Source organism: Falco cherrug, chromosome 1 (assembly GCF_023634085.1).
Source record: "Falco cherrug isolate bFalChe1 chromosome 1, bFalChe1.pri, whole genome shotgun sequence".
In the NCBI taxonomy this organism is placed as follows: Eukaryota; Metazoa; Chordata; class Aves; order Falconiformes; family Falconidae; genus Falco; species Falco cherrug.
The window spans coordinates 1,743,291-1,759,871 of NC_073697.1; the positions used below are offsets into that span (position 1 = coordinate 1,743,291).

A 16,581-nucleotide genomic window follows, 5' to 3' on the forward strand; every position below is an offset into this window, starting at 1 on the left:
CAGCCATATGCATTCTACCAGAACAGTTAAAATATAATGAATAACACCTGTAGCCAAAATGTTGATTAAGATGGGTTATCTACAGAAAAACTGTAGTTATAAAGATTCTACAAATATGGGATTTAAATAAGTATTTTACTCTTTTGGCATCTGAAACTTAACTCTGAAAACATTGCTTTGTCCTACTCTATAAAGATTTGCTTTCTCCATTTCCATCATTTTTCCCATTTCCCTTCAGCAAGGTGGTTTTTTTTTTTCAATTCAGAGACTAAAGTTTTAAAATGAAGTAAGAATCTATGTTGTACTTACACAGCAGAAAAGTTGACCAAATTTTTATTTGTGAATAAGAAGTTCCACTTTGGATATAATTTTGAGCCTTGTATTCATTATTTGCTTAGGAAAAAAAAAAAAAAGAATAAAGATGATATTCCAATACTAGTGTAATCCAAGGTTTACTAAAAATCAGTAACAAAATTTTTCACTATCCTCAGTGAGGAAGTGTTTTACCCCTAGTGTTTTGCTTTTTAGGCAGAACAGTACACAATGAAGAAATCTGTAGACATTTTGGTTTTTCAAATGCCTTGGCAAAACTGTTAGCACATAGCTCCAGCATTTTGTGTTGCAAAAACAATCTCTGATTCTCCATCAAGTTCAGTCCTGTATTGAAAGCAAGGGAAGTGCTCCTTTTCCAACTTGGCATGCTAAGCAACATATCTGTCTATTTCTTCATTCTATAGGAATGAAAATGTAATTTAAGGACAAGATGAGGCTTACAGTAAGTTGATTCTGTCATTACAAAAATGGTCTCTTTTTTATTTAAAAAATACTACTCATTTTGAATAGAAGAAAGCAAGCCAAGTATCTAGGCAGGCAATACTATCTTAACAAACAAACAGCTCCCACAAAAATCCTACTTTTTAAAAGGTGGTAACGTACGGGTTTGTGCATTCAGAAAGGGAGGACAAGGCTTAGCTGGTTGTTAAAACCACTTCGTTAAAACAGGACTTTTTTCTCTCTTCTTAGCAATTATTACTTAGCAAGTAAGAAGTACAAACTGAGAAAGGTGGAAGTCTTATTATTTTCAGGGGTAACAGACAGCGTACCACCTTAGCCCAAAGCCAGAAGGTCCAGGAGTTTATAATATTACAGAATGGTCAGGGTTGGAAGGGACTTCTGGAGATGATCCAGTCCAACCCCTGCTAAAGCAGGTTCTCCTAGAGCAGGTTGCACAGAATCCCATCCAGGCGGGTTTTGAATGTCTCCAGAGAAGGAGACTCCACAACCTCTCTGGGCAGCCTGAAAGACTGTACATTTAGTTGTAAAATTGCACATTAAGTCATTTTAATGACATTACTCTGACCAGACAGAGAAAAAATGTGAAGTGGATAATTTAGCATTGTCAAGAAAATATAATCAAATGGAATCCTAGCTAAATGTTTTGTATGATTCTGAAATTGAATTCTCTGAAATGAATTTGGATTTGGGTCAGACACTTTCTGGCTCTGGAAAAATAAGAAAAACGCAAGGAAGAAACAAACAAGCAAGAAGTATTAGGCAGAATACAGTAAGAGAATTAGTAAATTAGTAATTAATAAAAGGTGATCTCAGTTAAGACAAAAGCAAAAAAAAACCCCCCAAACAACAACCAACCAAACCACAGCCCCAAACCCCAGCAGTTGACAGATGAAAAGATCTTTTATTTTTCACATTTAATAAAAATCAAATAGAACACCTAATTAATCTCTCTCATTGCCACAGTATTTTAAGCATACTAAGGAATGAGAACCATATAAGCAAGAGAAGAGACAAGGATAATAAGAGTAATAACTCAGGCAGCATGTATCAAATTAGATGAGTTATTTTGCTCATATGTAACAGACATGACTAGATTTTTTTTTATTTTCTATTTTTAAAAAGTGATATTTTGTCCAAACAGTATAATTAAGAAAACTATGTAAAATTTCAGTGAAGGAAACTAGTAAGGACCTGAAATAATCTAAGCATATTTTTCTTAAGATGCAAAAGTCTGTTTGTTGCAATACATTAATCATTTAAAAACTAGTTGATCAAATTAACATATAATTGCCTTCATGGATAATATAGCTTGTATAGGTTAAGTGAGAAATATTTAAGAATTCTTGTGTCACTCATACCACTAAATATAAACAGTCACTGCCTACCGTCCCCAATTAACAGCCACCAGAACACACAACGGGCTGCATCACTCCCAAAGCAAGAGAAAATGTTTTTGCAATAATAACCTATTTGAACCAGAAGTGACTGAGAAGCAAGAAACACCAAACCCATAAAGCCTTTTGCAGACAGCTGTATCCTCAAAGTAGTGTTTCTTTTTCAGAGAGGTAAGGTATTTTCTTCCAGAGATAAATTCTGACAGAAAATACAAAATGTTTCCTACTTTCTGTTTTCCTGTTAGGCACCCTCAAATATTCCTGAAATAAACGTAGCTTGGACGTTGAGTGAAAAATACTGTGGCAAGAGAGTCTGTCTAGCCTGCTATTTTGAGCCTTAGAGTGACCAACAGCAGGTTCCCGAGGAAGATGAAGGCAAGCACATAGCTACAGCTCCACAGAATATTTTCTAGACCTCAGTAAGACGCAGCTCAAAACCTTCTTGAGCAGAAACATTATCTTTTTTTATGTAACAGTCCTTAAGTTGTTTTTCTTCCAGGAATCTGAACCGTCACCCTTCGAGATCATGTACGTTTTCACTATCCGTAACACCACGTGGCAGCTTAATAATACATTGTTGGAAGAATCATCTTCCTTGGTTTGCTCTGAACGCCGCTGGCTTTATTTCACATCTCACATTCTTATGGTGGAACTAAAATAAATCCCCATCCACTTTCTCCTCTACACTGCTGATTTTTTAAACCTCCTTCCATATACCGCTTTTTTTCCCCTGAAGGTTCCTGGTCAGTATACTTTTTTTTTTCAGGCAGAAGCCAGTTTTGTACACTTGATTGTATTTGTCATCCTTCTCTAAGTCTTTTTCCCATCCATAACTGATATGAAGAAAAAAAGGACTGCATACAGTTTTGTATGTTTGTTGCAGATTTAAATAATCACAGTGGTGTTTTCTATTTAATTCCTCTATTACATTCCTAATAATTCTTAGTATTGATTTCTTTCTTTATTACTAATCATTAAGTTAAGGAATATTTCTCATATGGTTACAAAAATTTGCTCCTGAAGAGATATCTAAACAAACCAACGAACCAAAAGCTAAACCAAAGAAAAAATGCTTTCATGTTGCAAGTCATACAGCTTTTTAGGCTAAGCCTATGGCTCAATGTAGAGTTACAGATGCTGTACTTGACTTCAGAATTTAAAAGTGAAGGTTAAGAGATGTTTTAAGGAAAGTGCCTAATTTGCTAGTATCACAAACTCTGCCTTTTCTAAGAAGTAGCTTTAGCATTCTCAGGATAACATTCTACTGCTGCAGTGACTTGTTCTTCCTAAAGTCTTATCTGATTCATACAGACCATCCAGAAACTTCTTTAAGCACAAGCTTCTTAAGAAATAAAGACATGCTTTTTCTATAATATTTTAGACATCCACTCTATGGAGAAGAAAAGACCCAAAACTGCACCTGAATATAAATATATGAATATAATAATACCTGAAGGGGGTTATCAGTACTATTGCTGCCAGAATAAGACGGGGTGCTACTGTTCCCATCTTTTTTTTTCCCATTACCCCACATTTTGCTATGTAATGGACAGTAACTTATATTAAACCCCTGTAAGAACCAAGGCGAGACAAAATAATACTTGTAGTAGCACATTCACCTTCTGTAAGGGCTGAATATCAGTCAGGGACAGTTTCGCCTGACAACCAACCAACAGTGACATCTGTCAAAGTAATTCAACTGACGGCCATTTCTGGAAAATTACTTTCATAGGCAAAGATGTGTATATGTAAGATAAACTGTTCAGTTAGCTTTGTGGTTAAGATGGTCGTTTGCTGCTGCCAGCTCTCAAAAGATTTATGGTTTTCAGTTTGAGTTCTCTATGGAAAAAGATCACTGTAATTCTTCTTCACTTTGAATTTAAGGTTAGTTAATCTTAACTGAACAAGTAAGATGCCGTCTTGTTGCAAGCCCAATGTTGACTTTACTTCAGGCGTTTGGCTTCAGAAAGCTTAAAACAAATGAAAAACTAATGGAAGTTAAGAAATTTTAGAATTCTTAATCTGGCAGAAATACAAGATGACCAGAAGACTAAAGCAAGTACTAATGAAAATACAACATCTACTTGTAATTACTTGAGCATGACACTCACTGAAACAAATCACTACAAACTCTCTAGTTAGATCTAGGTACTTTTTTTGAGGACATGTTCTGGGTTACAAAACTCAAGGTACACAAATTCTTACAGACTGTGTTATATTTTCATCTCATCAGATTTAAATCTGGGAAACTAAAATAATTTTTATCCCCCCTCCTCCCCAAGTTTCCTAGAAAAAACCAAAATATTTACTCATTAGTATTACATGCATTTATTTACTTTTTTTTTTTTTTTTAATTCAGATGACCTTGCTTTCATATCTGGCAAAATACAAAATGTGGGGCAAGGATATGAAGGTATGTTATCCTTCTTTAAGAAGATATAGATATGAACACACCATATTTACTAGTACTTCTTGGCATCAAAATACTCAGAAAAAGAGGCTATAAAACAGAAAATATTTGTTATTGTTTAAGCCCATAGCACTCAAAACTGTAAGTAATATGGACTCAGGAATTTCAGTACAATTTCTGTGCATTTCAGATAACAGCTCTAGCTATATTAATTACCAAGCTGCCAGTTGTGGCTTCCTGTGCTTACCACTTCTCTGCTTCTCTTTTTCAGCTGCCCAGCATGGAACATACATGCAAATATAGTTTAAGTTACATAAATGGATCCACATGCACTGTTGAACTAGCAAGCTAATTTGTCCAAATGAGTAGTAACCAATAAGCATGTAATAACCCTCATTTATGTAACATTTTACTTCTTGGTTAGTATATGAAGTCCCTCTGAACCTCCACCTAGCAAGAAAAGTCTGAAATAAATACTAAAACTGTGAACTTTCTAGAAGTGGAATATAATTAAGAAAAAAGTACAGTCAAGAGCTTCTCTTACCTTTTTGGAATTGGAATCCTATGGCATAAAATACTAATACATGTAAACACAGTTAAACTACACATTATGCAAAAATCGACCAGTATGGGAAGTGTTTTATAGTGGCAATAATATCTGTGGTCACAAAGTCTTTTCCACTCACTTATTCTAACATAACCATCTCAGAGTAACAAACAGCTGCTACAGAATGAAAATGCTCGAGTAACGTGGTCTTCCAAAAATTCATTTCAGAACCGATTCCCTTGGCTGAGGTCACGGCATATTGCATCACGTTCTGCCTGCGCTTGGTAAGCAGCGCAGTTCCAGGTGAACGCATGTGTCACAGGGACATGACTGCTCAGGCGACGTGATGCTCCAGGGAAGACTGGCATTGGGGTGCAGAGAAAAAGGAAGGATTCACTCCTGCTAAAAGTAAGAAAACATTACCTTATATTCAGGTTATCATCTGCCTAGAGATTTGCGTCTGCTGGAGCAGGATAGGAAACTGTGGTACAGTTTTGTAACGAGTGAAGCACAGGGCTAATACAGACAGTTTAGCAATCCTAAAAGAGGAAAGCAACTGTTATGTTTGACTTTGTAGTAAAAATAAAGTTTTTATTTATTTACTAGCCACCATAAAGGTTGGAGAGTGTATGGTCTGTATTAAACAAAATAGAAAAGAGGATAAAACTCTGAAGCTGCCTGCCACAACTCCGCAGGCAGTAATACGTTGCAACATACCGCACACCCGCTAGCAGGACTGTGCAGATGACACTTCAAGATCTTAAAGTATCCATAAGAGGGAAGTCCTAAAATTCACCTTGAAAATCCTCTTTCTGCAAACACAGAAAAAAACCCAAATATGAATATGTTTCTCCTAACTGAGCACCTGACCCTATTTGCCAAATTCTAATGGAAAGGGAAGTATAAAGCAAAAGACTCCATTGTACTAAGAAGAGTGACAATTTTCCACTTGAAGACAAGGTAGAACAGCTAGAAAAAAGTTACACTGTGAGTACAAGAGGTGGTAAATGCAATACAAATAAGAGCATAATGAGAAAAATACAACTAATGAACCGGACTTCCCCTTACCTCCTCCTGGTTTTCTGTTTTCTAATTCTGAGAGTCGGGGATAACAGTGAGAGAATCGAAAACAGGAATAAATATTTTCAAATCGCTATCATGACATGATTTACTGTATATAAATCATTAGTAAATATTAAAAGAAGTGATGGTAACAGCATTAAGGAGCAGACAGTTAAGAAAAGCGAAGTATTCATGAGTTAATGAACTCCAGTTTACTGGATGTAGCCTCTAAAAAACACCAGAAAAGATCATCTAGGTGTCTGTTGCATACTGCCTACCCCAAAGATTAGAATGATTTATTGCTTAAGCATCTATGATATATGGGGTAACAGAGTTATCAGGGCCTTCTTTTTAGGTTATATATGCTGAATCCTATATAGTAAATGATTAGATTTTTATTTTTTTTTACAAACTCTAGATAATTTTCTAATACAGAAATCAAGTCCAACACACAATCTTTCCAGGAGACTGCAGATTAAACACCGAGCCAGAAACGTGTTACCTAGGGACCAATATGTATGGCCTGTTTATATTATGGATGGACGGAGGACATTGCCAAGCGACACCCTCTCACTCATTCTCGTATATCACATACACACTACATCAAAAGGACTAAACCTTCAGTGGTATTGGTATAATGAGCCAAAGTTAGTAGTAGGCTAGCAGTACTACTCCCAAAGGACATGAGTGTTTATTTGCTGTGTGGGCCTGGGAACTTGGGTCATATTCCTAGGCTTAAAATGACAAACAGCATTACAATTATGGGTATTTTCCAAAGTGAAAAGCAGCCCACACGCTCAACAGACTACTGGACTTGCCGTAAGACTAAATGGTAATTTAAAGGCAGCACTGACCTGTAAGTCTTCATACCTTCAAGGAAATTTAATAGCTGGATCTAATCTATGAAGGACTAAAAGCCATGTATAAAAGAGATAAAACATTGTCAGCTATAAAAATTCAAGTTAAGCTGTGGCTATCAGTAAACACAGGCATGCCATGTCTGTCTGTCTCAGAATCACAATTAACCTGGTTATGTTAAATAACTTACCTTTCATCTTACATTTTCTGTGTAAGACGACACTAGTATCTACTGCTAAAGTGTGTCATGCTATGCAAATAAGACGTAGTTAAAAGAGCACATTATATTCCGATTTACAGCAGTTTTCTGTATCAATGGCAACTTAATGGTACCATTGAAACAAATGAAATAGCAACGTGGATAATTTACAAACCGCATGTAGAACTGCACCCTAGTTCTTCTACCTTTACCCACTCTGGATGTAACGAAACCTTCAAAGGGACAGACCTTTTAATACACCATAAAAACATACATTCAACCTCTCTGTTTTGAGCTGTTTAACCACATTAATGTCTGTTCAATTACAGGCCTTTACATAATAAGAAAGGATATTTAGCTTAATGAAATTATTGAAGATATTTTTCTGAAGTTTACTTGGGATAACTTGAGCAAAAGTAAAGAACTGAAGCATTAATAAATAATTTACAACAAAATAAATAAATTACAACAATAGTCATGAATTAAATGTATTTGCTTTACATAACTACTGCTGTTTATTTAGACTCACATTCAATAGTGATGCTTTTTCTTTCTACCCCTGCATCAGTCCTTGAGAAGAAAATATGAAAGCTTTAATAGTCAAACTATGCTTTTCTTTAGTCCCCCTTTCCATTAGAAAGGGGGGGGGGGGAGGGAAAGTGTGTGAAAAAATTGGGAAGGAAATAGCTCAGAGATTGGGCCCACAAAACAAAGTGTCAAATAAAATAATTTAATTGGCTTATATGCTAAATCAGCTTAATAAGTACCTAACTGGAACAATATGGACATTCCATTTCTTCAGAATATCCACTAAACACCAAGTCTGGATGATTTATTCTAGAATTGCTACGAGGTCCCAGGTGTAATCTCTTACCCCAATCCCACTTAAACACGACTTGCCCCTGGACGTGGTGATGGTTCAGCTGCACACCGTGACAGAGACCAGCACAGCTGCAGAAGGGCAGCTCTTTGCAGGGGTAATACCAAGGAAAGCTTTCTGCTCAGAATTTAAAATAAGTTTATATCGTGAGCAACTGATGGATAAAGAACCTCACTCTCCCCTTTAACCCTCCATTTGCTAGTTTCACAACAAAATCTGTTTTTCGCTTTTAAGACCCAATTTTGCTACCAGCCTCCATTCATTAGGGTGAAAAGAAACAAATCTGCTAACTGGAGACCTAAAGAGGTTTGACTGACCAACCCTTCTGCCTGTATACTTCTAACAGGGCTCTTAGCATAGCAGCACTCTACCAAAAAAAGATTTGTTGTAAGAACTTAATACAGACCCCAAAGGCAAGGGAGAGATTCAACTCACCATAAAAATCTCATTGCCAAGAACCCTGAGGGCCATCACACAGCTGACAGCATACTTTATTTAAAGAGTTAAAATGTTGCTCAGATCACACACAAGACTGGAAAGGAGGCTGCAATAAAATACCTGTCTGTGTTCAAATTTTTAGCATGTTTTTGGATTAATTGTTTTTGCTGCCTGGTCCAGCAGCTGTAGTGATAAATTCCAGATCATTTGGCAAAATCTTTTCTTGCATTATGAGAGATACTTGAAGTTAACCAAGCTAAGTTCTTTTCTCAGGTAGCACATGTAAGTTGTTTATGTATACTGCCCATAGCAAGGGGGTTGGAACCAGATGATCTTTAAGGTCCCTTCCGTCCTATGATAATTGTAAGCTGAGATTTTATGGAACGTGGAAAAAACAGCAAGGCTAATTACCATACCCAAAATTGCACATGCTATTATAACCACAAAGATAAATACGATCTCATAAATCAGTTTAGGCTACTGCTTACACAATAACCTAAAGCAACAAATTATTAGGCAAGCGTGTCATTCATTCCTGAGAACTTGATTGCAACGGTGCATTTTTTATTCACACTCTGGGAGGCCAAGCAGTCCCTGCAAGGTACTGGTTTTAAAGGAATTTTAAAAATAATTACTATTGAGAAAAAAGTCACATAAAGCTGCAGGGGAACAGCACAGACACATTCAAAAGGTTTTGAAATGGCCAAACTTTATGTACACAGAAAGGCTAAACATTTCTTGTTTCTGGGTCACGGGCCATCAAGACCTTTGCCCTTCAAGTGACAGATCTCTTACGCAGGCAAATTACTTACACTGCAATACTTCATAAACAACAGAAGCCCTAAGTGTCCCACCAGGCATTACAAATAGGGTGGGGTTACACGTGGGATAGATTTGATTTGGATGGAAATGAGCCTCCCTGGGAAGTCTGTTTAAGCCTTTTAAATAAGCCTCCGCAATGGCATGATGATTTCAGCTTGGAATTGTAGATAACGATGCTGCTTTGTTGTTTTAGGAACCTAGCAGTGTGAGTCAGCATAAACATTCAATTCAGATTACTTTCTTTTTTTAGTTAGAAATATCACACAGTAGAGGGACCGCTAATGTATTTTCTTTTTCATCTCTAATTTGATGAAGTGACTCTTCTTTTAGCTGAATTCAGCGTTTCCCTTTATATGGTAATAAATAAATACTTACAATCTGATGTGGAAACAGAAGGAAAAATGCCAATTAGAGTAACAGCATGTCTAGGTATGGTCAATTCATATTGCCACTCAGTTCTGAAGCATCTTCTTAGTTTTATGTATTCAATAGCCCAAAATAAGAAAACTTACTTTTTAAAGGGCAAGCAGAAGCCCATGCTTTCACCAGAAGAAAGGAAGAGTTGCTCTAATAATTTCACTTTTCCCCAGCTAATAATATGCGTATATAACCCTGTCATATTTCAATAAAGTGAGAAATGGCATGGTTCCTGTTGGAACCGCTCCCTCTCACCCTTTAAGTTGCATTCTTTTTCATTTATTTCTCCTTCAATTCAGTGTCTTTAGGAAACACCCTATATCACCAATAATTGATATGCCAATATCCAGTGCCCTATATTCAGAGGGATAAACAGAAGTTGCAGGATAACTGCCTGTGATTCAGTAGCACTTCACTCAACTTTGAAAGAGCAAGCTAGTGTTTAAAAAAACCCACAAAACAACAAAGAAGATAAGAAAATCTAAATCTTCCTTTCCTTTTGCTATTTTTTTAGTTTATATATTTTATATTTACTAATGCTTAGTATGTGTTTTAGGATGTTAGAACATGAAGAATAAACAAATGTTAAAGTATACTCCAACCGTATTAAACACATCGATATATGTAGAGTCATGGGCATTTACCCCAGATGTGAAAGTCACAAGATTCCTCCTTCCCCTCAGGAGGGTGATAAGTCACCAAAATCAGCCTGTATTTAGAACTGTTTTTCTAGAGCTGAAAGAGCTCCTGAAACAGCTACTAAAGGTTTATTTGGAAAAAAATGGAGAGCAGATTTTTTTTAAAAAATCTTGTGGATGGAGAACTCATTTGGGAGATGGGAGACTGACACCATACCCTTTTTCCAAGGTTTAGGCAACAGTAACCGTGCTTCCTCCTTGGGTAGGTAATACCAAATTAGATGCTTATTGTTTGACTCAATTTTACTCAAAGCACAGCACTGATATTTTCAAAAGACTGTCCTAAATATCTTAATATCATTATGGCATTAGTGAGATGTGTAGGAAATATATGCAATAAATACTGAGTTTTTCAGGTCCTTCATTTGAGAATAAGTGTGTTTCCTCTCTGTGAGATGCTGAGACTTGTTTATTTTAAAAAATCTGGCCTTTAGTAAAAGGAAAAAAAGAAGAGCTTATTTAACAGACAGAAGTAATTGAATTCTAGCAGTAAAGTGGTAAATCTCATTTATGTTACTCCTCTAATAATCTAAATTATCACAGAAAATCATTAGGTAATTTTTACAGTTATCTCTAATGTAGCATTTGTGTCATGAGTGCCTGGTACTGTTTGGTTCCTATTCTACTACCTGGTTCAGCTATTACAATAGTCTATAATTTTGTTACTTACCTTCCTTCAAAAGAAATCCACAGAGCTGATCAACTTGTGATTTAATATTCATTCTGTACGTCTAACTAAAAGTGGAAGTGCTTGTCTAAGTTTTTGATAATGTTTATAACGCCCTTTGAAAATAGTACAGCATTTAGCCTCGGGCTTTTAGGTAAAACTTCCCTTCTTATTTCACACAAAACCTTTTAAATCTGTAAGACCTTATGGCGACTACATTTAAGACTTGAGCAGTATAGATAAACATTGCCTTGTCTGTAGGTATGGAAATTAAAAGCATTTTGTTTGTTATCTATTTGTTTAATTTAGAAGATGAGTACTTTTGAAAGAGCATAAGATACCAGTTTGAAAGAAACACATGATCACTACCTAGTGGGAGTCTACTAAGTTAGGTAACATACTAGGCTTGAGCAATATTTTGAGCTTCATAAAGTTCTTAACTTTTTTAACATCAATTTAACTTTGTAGCATTCAAAACAATGAGTTCTCATGCTATTAGATTTCGTTAGAGTTAAGAAATATCTGGTTTCTGGGTATGTCTTTACATTGTGTGTCATTCATATATCTTTCATTACGTAAAGGTCAACAGCATCATGCTAGAAATGAAATTTAAATAGATGTAACGGTATTAGACACTGCAATAAGAAGTATTCCAGTCCCAAAGAGGATCGAACCTACACTTACCTAAAGGAATAAAGTGTTACTTAACATATTTCATAGTTCATCTTTAGAGTTTAAATGGTCATAAGATCCTTTTTTTGTGTCAAGGAAATGTCACTTTAAAAATGAAGTTGATAAGATATATCTGAAATAGACGATTCCAATATAAATATGATATTTATGAGCAAGAAATATCTGGAAAATTATGTACCTCCCACTATCCAAAACTGAGCTGTCTTTAATTTTTTGGTTTCACTAACTTAAAAGGAAAAAATGAATAAATTGGAACTGTTTAACAGGGGAGATAACAGGAGGAAGACACGGTAGCCTTTGAAAACTGCTGCCAAGATTAATAGAATAATCTATTTTCTTTGTTCTCAGGAATAAGACAAGAAGTAACGGTCATGCATGGCGAAAAGGAAGACAGAGGCTAGAAATTTTCTAAGAACTCAGCACCATAACAGATTGCTTGGAAAAGCTGTGAATTCTTGAGCTCTGGAGGTTTTTAAGAGCATTGCTAGACAAACTTCAGTTAAGAATGCCACAAATCTAGTTGATCCTCTCCGAGTGCTAGGGACCGTATTAATTGACCTCAACCTTCTTATATCTCTATTGCCTAAAATAACTATAACTAGGAGATTTTTTTCCTAAATAAAATTAATCAAGTTCAAATAATAACAAATGAAGGCTTAAAGTCTTAGGTCTTTAAAATAATTGCTTTTTAAAATTCAATGCCAACATAAGATCACATCAAAGTATTGTAAAAACCAATTTAACATAATTTTTCCAAACTGATTTCAAAAGAAAAAAAGTTAACCAAGTATTAAAATCACAAATTATCTAAATTTCCCACGTTTACCTATATGCAAGATGTCTTAAAACTCATAATAATTTTGGTTCTTGCTGCTTCCTTTATGGACTGACAAATCCCACTCAGAGACCAACATTCCATACAACAGTCTAGAAGGGTCCCATCAAATTCTCATGATAATACTCCATTTTTTCTTGTTGCAGTCTGTTTATTCTGTAGTATGACCCATAGCATTGTCTGTTACTGAAATAGCTTGTAGCAATGTGAAAAATGTTTAATTATCCCTAAATTAGTTTAATCCACACATAAAATGCTTGAACATTTTAAGCAATTCCAAGCTTTTTTAAGAGATGCGAGTTTTAAAATGCATTTCTTAACCCATTTATTTCAGTTGTGTATTTACTAGCTATGTTACGTTTTACATCCGTTATCCAAGTTGTCTGTATTTTTCTTTCTTAAATTTTATTTTCTTTCTTAAATTAAACTTTCTTAAATTAAAAATCCTCTTTATTAAATGTTGGAGATGGGTGCTTATCCAAGAGACTTTAGTCACGTCTCGCTCCTCAATGAAGGGACTGCCTTGCAATTTCAGGCCACATAAAAACTGGTAAGAGAACTGGATTTAAACAAAGTGAATGATTACTGCATATTGATGTCCTGCTGCAAAGATCATAAAAGTTTAGCATAGTGACAGTCTCTCTGTCCATTTAGATCTGCTAAAGGCTTACAGCCTACACAGTGCTATTGCATGAGAACAGGATAGCCATCATGGCCTTTTCAGAGCCAGGAAATTTATTTTTAGATGATAAAAAGCCTTATCTTTCATTTACTTATTATTATAATGCTGAACATGAGCCAAAAACCCCTACAGACTGGCAAATCTTACACTTTTCTTGCAAGCAAAAATTTTGATAGCTCTAAACGCCATACAATTTCAGTGTTATTACCTCAGTTATTGACTAAAAATTAAGCAGAATTTGATATTTTAACACATGACTTAAACACAGGTATGCTTTACATGATGTACTAGTAGATGGTGATATGGTAAGGGTGGCACACATGGATACCAACAGAGTATCAGATAAACGGAACATGAATCTTAGGTATTTTCCTTCTAGGTTGATAGCCTCTAAAGTATTTTTAAATAAATAAATTGAGCACCTGCAAGGACAACATACAAGGGAACAATTAAAAAAGGAAGAATAATGTCTTCAGAGGCTTTCTTTTATCTGATTCAGAAATAGTGTATTCCAAAAATGAACTGAAGCAGGTTTGCCTCTTTCACCAAAGAGTACTCAGATGATCAATTAAAAATTACTCGTTTCCCTTTCTAGCTCTCGTTTCCCACACATTCACTTAACTGTATTGCTGTATATAGAACATTTGCAGAAGTTTTAGTACTCTTACTAAAGAAACAGTTGGCTTTTTTTTAGCATATCAGAGCTGTTTAATGAAATAATAACATTTAAAAATTCAGAAACAAGGTTCATCTTTATTGTATTTAACACCAAATCCTTCCCTTCTTACTGCAAATGCAAATACATTTGGGCCAAGTGTTTTGGTATCTTTTTTTCTGGTTATGTCTTTGGCCAAAATTTTGCCTGCACTTAAACATTCCAGACTGTTAAGCTGTATAGGATCTAATAATAATAGCACTGACCCTGACAAAATAAGAGATTACATTTTGCTTTCTTGTGATTTCTTCCACTGAGCTTTCCTGATAAGAATCTGTTCCTGATCCCTGATAATCTGCTTGCACAGAAGTAAATTCAATATAAAAAAATCTCAAACCCCCAAAACATATCAAAACAGGGGGGAAAAAAAAAGTTTAACAACCATACCAGTGTTTGTTAATTAGATGCTAGCCAGCCAGGTCTGCAGATGGGGTGGGGAGGGAAATCAAACTCCTACTTTCTGTGTATCCCTTCCCAATGTCTAAACTTTAGCTGCTTGCCACAAAAGAGAAAAAAAGTCAAAGTAAAGATTACAGATGAGTACATTTTACACATTTAAAGTTGCCTTTTCATAGCGTGCTTTGTATTAATTTGTCAGATCTACTGAGCAGGAAACAATACGGTAATTACTTATTTTTTCAGGTTCCAAATTTTTAATAAGAGTAGAAAATATGGCACCAACCTAAAAATAGTTATCAACACTACAATGCCAAAGAAGCAAAACACCTTTCTAATGATCATATTTCCACTCTGAGAAGAAAAATAGGATACTTTTCACACGAAGATTTAATTTCATTTAATTTTTTCTCTTCACTTCATTAGTTTTCCTCCAGTTACTGATTGTCAACTGAAGTATAGTTTCTTTCACTTGCCCACCCAACTTCTGTCACTTTGAAAAACCAACCCACTAACTAAAACTAATTGGGTCACTCAAATTACATTAGAAAATATCTGCTACACCTATTCAAAATTCTTTTAAAGGCAAGTGTATCAAAGTACTATGATTGCTTGCATTTTGACCCAATCACCAAATCCCAGAGGATTAACATGACTTTTCACAGTTCCAGAAATTACCCTGGTTCTCATTCCATCGACCGCCTAATTCCAGAGATATACTCATCAATTAAAAGTATCAGAAGGAAGGGAAAAATTGCTTTGAAAGTCTCTAGATGGCACCTATTTAAATTATTACTGTTTACACCTATTATTACTGTTTCCCACTTGTAAAATCATATTTCTGTAAGATCACCATTAGTAAATTATGTAGTGTTGGACGTCAGAAAATGGTAAGACACATTCCCTGAGGTGAAGTGGTTTCAGTAACATCTGTCTAGCTAAAACGTTATTATACAGAGCAAGGTAATAAGCTTGTCTGATTCCAGTGGTTTAGGAAGAGAAAATGTAGGCCAAACTGTAAAAGTGCGTTTGTCTTAACGTCAAGAGAGCTGTATTGATTTTACTTGCAAATGGTTAGTATATCACAAACAATATGTTCAGTTAATCCAGTTTCACTGGATTACTCCTTCAGAAACACTTAATTATACTTTCTTTTCACATAAGCATATTCCTTATTCATGATCTTAACATTACTTAAGATCTCCATTTTTCTGTTTCATGCTTTTCCCCTACTTCCCCACCTAAAGGTTCTAAGAAGTAAACAAAGCATTTACATGAGAGAACAAATAATCATTAAAAGTACCATATATCGCAAGACTTCCTTCTACTGAAATAAGAACTTTACCAGAGTGTAATAAAATCAGATCCTAAATGCACATGCATATGTGAAGAAATTTTTCCTCAACAACCTGTAATTTCTCTTAGGCTTTTTCTAAACTCCTTTTCCACTCATTACAGCAGTACTTTTGTCATCAGAAGAAATATTATCAAGATTAGTTTATCATATTATTAAATACCACCTTCATGGTTAAACCCCAGCTGGTTTAGAACAGTCTAAACCAGATTAAGTACGATTTGATATTCATCCAGTGACTAGATCAAGTTCCTTTCAAAACCCCAAAATTATTGTCCAAACGTCTTTTTTCCCCAAGTTGAATTCATATTATCTGGCAGCATTTTAATTGAAAAATGATACAGATATAAGCCATTTCTGGCATCATAATTTCTCCTACACAGAATGTTGACTCTCTGTTTATGTTAGCTTTCATCTCACTCTAGATGTACTGGAGTACCTTAAGTACTCTATAAGTACTAGTACATCTGGGTGTTTCTAGAGTACTGAAATATTAAGCTATTGAAATAAAAAAAAAAATAAAATAAAAGAGATTCTGGAAGCCAAATTCCTCTGCAACTACTATAAAGAAATGAGAGTACCAATACTGAAACCCATTTAAGGTGAAACAGCTATTAAAATTCACAAGCAGTTCTTTACCTCACCCCTATGTACTCCCTACAGCTTCTATGTTACATAGCTACAACTTTAATGTAAAGAGGAAGCAAAATTTAGCTAAA

General features: G+C 35.1%; 1 long non-coding RNA gene across 1 annotated transcript; it reads right to left on the reverse strand.

Annotated features, from left to right (window-relative positions):
- Window positions 1-317: 317 nt before the first annotated feature.
- Window positions 318-2,910, reverse strand: LOC114016384 (uncharacterized). The gene is made up of 2 exons (XR_003560806.2): window positions 2,417-2,910; window positions 318-731 (listed from the first exon to the last, which is right to left on the reverse strand). It is a non-coding gene; the product is annotated as an uncharacterized LOC114016384 (long non-coding RNA).
- Between the last annotated feature and the right edge of the window lie 13,671 nt (window positions 2,911-16,581).